Below are 4170 nucleotides of genomic sequence, written 5' to 3' on the forward strand. Positions count from 1 at the left end.
CTGTGAGTTTTGAGCTTAAACTGTATGGTTGCATTCAAACCATAATTTCATTTCTGTGTGTTACATTTCTTTTTATTCTGATATTCTTTCCTTTGCTTTAATCTATATGTCCAATTATAGAATATAGAATAGATACATACCAAGAGAATGATTGAGGCCATCATTTGACTTTAGCTCACTCACCCCCAAATTAGCCTACCTTTTACATCACCCTTGTTAGCCCCCTTCAGCCTTTTAAAACCCCTTTATTCTATTTAGCCAAATTACTAACCTTAAGCAGAAAAACAAAAGAAAATCCCAAGTGAATCCTTGGTTATCTTAAGACAGAAAATCATGAATAGAGTTAAATGTGGAAAACCTTTTGGAAACATGGATGATAGAAACAAAATGGTAAGAAAAGTTAAAAGAAATAAAATAAATTTGGGAAGCATGTTCATGAGAAAATCAAAGTGCTTTAATTGCCATGTGCCTTGAAAAAAAAAAAGAGTTATTTTTCAGCATTTAATAAAAGGGGATCCAAAAAAAATTCCCCAATGCAAAATAAAAGCAATGCACATGGAATAGAAAAAGCTAAAAGTGAAACATGAGCATGTAACAATAAGTGGGAAATATGGGAAATTAGGTAAAGAGATTTTGTTTTACTAAATATGTATGTTAGGTAAGATCTTAGTCTAATTAAGGATTCACTTATTAGCTCACTTGACCCTATACATAAATCCTTACCTTTACCTTGACCCCATTACAACCTCAATTAAAGACCTCATGACTTTTTGGTATGACTATATTCTATAATTGTTGATTGGTTAGATGAAGAACAAAGCTATAGAAAGCAAGAATAAAAAGAAAAATAGAGTGAATAAACCCAATAAACACTGAGTGACTAGAGAGTAAACACAAAATCTAGTGAGGGTTCTATAACTCATCAACATATATCTGTGCTTAATTTACTAATTGTTTTGCAAGTTTGTACAATATTTTCTTTCCCATCTCATTTGCTAAAATTCTTTATTATTTAAGGGTTAGCTATATATATATATATATATATATATATATATATATATATATATATATATATATATACATGACTCCTTGAGAATGTGAATTAACTTGACTACATGTAAGCTTTATATATGAGTAAATAAATTAGAGTTGCATGATGCATCATTCATTTAGGTAGTTGCATTTAAATTAGGTTGCATTGCATGACATTCCATCACTTTAACCTTAATTATTTACCTTGGATTTAGCATGAGGACATGCTAGTGTTTAAGTGTGGGGAGGTTGATAAACCCATATTTCATGAGTTCTTTTGTGCTTAATTTGAGTGATTTATACAATCCTTCACCCACTTATTCACATTAATTACATGATTTTACTTTCCCTTCCTAATTATGTGATGTAAATGAAAAACATGTTTCCTAAGCTTTAAAATTAATTAATTTAATTACATTTATTTCCATTCGATGCCGTGATTAGTGTGTTGAGTAGTTTCAAATTTTTTAAGGCAGAATGACTTAAAGGACGGAAAAGAAAACATATAAAATGGAAGGAGAAAGCAAAACGGAGCTTTAATGAAACTGGTATTCACGCGATCGCATGGATGACGCGATCGCGTGCCAAGCACGAATCAGCAGCGACGCGGCCGCATGACTGACGCGACCGCGCGCCTTAAGCAGAATGCACATGACGCGGTCGCATGACTGACGCGACCGCGTGGCAAGGAAAAGCTCCAAATGACGCGACCGCATGACCCACGCGGACGCGTGACAGAGGCCACGCACCAGAAATTACAGAATACGCCTCCAGTGAATTCTGAAGCCCTTTTTGGCCCAGATCTAAGTACAGACAGCATAGACCAGAGGTTATAAAGTGTGGGAATGCATCCATTCAAGAGAGCTCGCATATTTTTACTTTTCAATGATTTAGATTTAGTTGAGAGGGAGATCTTCTCTCTCTCTCTTTTAGGATTTAGGATTTCTTCTTGTTTTAAGAGTAACTCTGGATCCCAGGTTTAATGTTCTTTATTTTAGTTTTATTTATTCCAACATTTGAATTGATTATTATAATTTGATTTATGAATTATTCCATGTCACAGATTGTTCTTTGAATTAATGATATTTGAGGTATTTTCAGTTTATGATTGTTCTCTTTGATTTAAGTCACCATTGCTTCCTATCTAAGGATATTTTTATTATTCCAGCAATTTTACTTTTTTCCCTTTTGGTTCTGGTTAAGAATTTAGTAACTCAACAGTTATTAAACTCAATATAATTTATAATCGTTATCTTGCTAATTGAGTTGAACTTAAGTAATCCCAACCTTTTCTTAGGAAATAAATAGGATTCAAAGGTCAATTTAATTAGTCCCTTGACTTTCCTTTACCCTAGTAAAGGTTGACCAAGTGGAGTTTAGATTCAACTTTCATTCTAGTAGAGAGAGATAATTACGTTGGACCTCCAACTTCTCTTACCTTGCCAAAAGTCTGCTTTACAGTATTTATTTATTTTAATTGCCATTTACTTTACTTGTCATTTAAATTTCTTGCTTCTCATCTTCTAAACCCCGATTACAACCTTTATAACCAATAATAAGAACATACTTCCTCGCAGTTCCTTGAGAAGACGACCCGAAGTTTGAATACTCGGTTAACAATTTTTAAAGGGGTTTGCCACTTGTGACACCCAAAACGTTTGTATGAAGGGATTTTTGTCGGTTTAGAGACTATATCTACAACGCAACTGTTTCTATGAATCTCTTTACTGGTAAAAATCCTAACGTCAATACCCTAGTAGACTCTAGCTCGGGATATCGATACCTGTCGTTCATGGATGCCTACTCGGGATATAACCAAATCCCGATGTATAAGCCAGACCAGGAGAAAACATCATTCATCACGCCCAGAGCCAATTTTTGCTACGTGGTCATGCCATTTGGATTAAAAAATGCAGGGGCCACATATCAAAGGCTGATGAATAAGGTGTTCGCTTCTCACCTGGGGAGCTTAATGGAAGTCTACGTCGACGACATGCTAGTAAAAACCAGGGAAGAAGTCGACCTTTTGTCAGACCTCTCGCAAGTCTTCGACACCCTAAGGTTACACGGGATGAGGCTAAATCCCGCAAAGTGTACCTTCGCGGTAGAGGCTAGAAAATTCCTAGGTTTTATGCTAACACAGAGAGGGATTGAAGCAAATTCCGATAAGTGTAAAGCTATCCTGGAAATGAAGAGCCCAACTTGCTTAAGAGAGGTTCAACAGTTAAATGGTCGACTTGCAGCCCTCTCCAGGTTCTTGGCAGGATCAGCACTCAAATCCCTTCCACTGTTTTCTTTATTAAGAAAGGGACGCCAGTTCGAATGGACTCCAGAATGCGAAGGAGCGTTCCAGGAGTTCAAAAGGTTCTTGAGCCAACCACCAATCCTAACCCGACCTCTAGTCGGGAAAGATCTCGTCCTATATTTGTCCGTGGCAGACAAAGCTGTCGCATCAGCCCTGATAAGGGAGGACGAGGTCAGACAGCATCCAATTTACTTCATCAGTAAAGTTCTCCAGGGTCCCGAGCTAAGGTATCACAAACTAGAGAAGTTTGCCTACTCCTTAGTAATAGCTTCACGAAGGCTACGGCCTTACTTCCAAGCACATACAATAAGAGTCCGAACGAACCAACCCATGAAGCAAATCCTCCAGAAGACGGATGTTGTAGGGAGAATGGTCCAATGGGCAATAGAGCTCTCCGAGTTCGACTTGAAGTATGAAACTCGGACAGCAATCAAAGCCCAATGCCTCACCGACTTCATAGCAGAGTACGCAGGAGACCAAGAGGAAAAACCAACTATATGGGAACTCTATGTAGATGGATCCTCAAACAAGGCAGGAAGCGGCGCAGGCATAATACTGGTGGATGAAAGGGAAACTCAAATAGAGGTATCCCTCAAATTTGAATTCCCAGCTTCAAATAATCAGGCAGAATATGAAGCCCTGATTGCAGGATTGAAACTGGCAGAAGAGGTCGGTGCAACGAAAGTGATGATATACAGTGACTCTCAAGTGGTGACCTCCCAGATAAATGGAGAGTATCAGGCCAAAGATCCAAACATGAAGAAATACCTGGAAAAAACTCTGGAGTACCTCGGGCACTTTGCTGAAACCGAGGTTAAGCATATAACTCGGGA

This window comes from Arachis ipaensis, chromosome B10 (assembly GCF_059453495.1).
Source record: "Arachis ipaensis isolate K30076 ecotype BB chromosome B10, ASM5945349v1, whole genome shotgun sequence".
Classification (NCBI taxonomy): domain Eukaryota; kingdom Viridiplantae; phylum Streptophyta; class Magnoliopsida; order Fabales; family Fabaceae; genus Arachis; species Arachis ipaensis.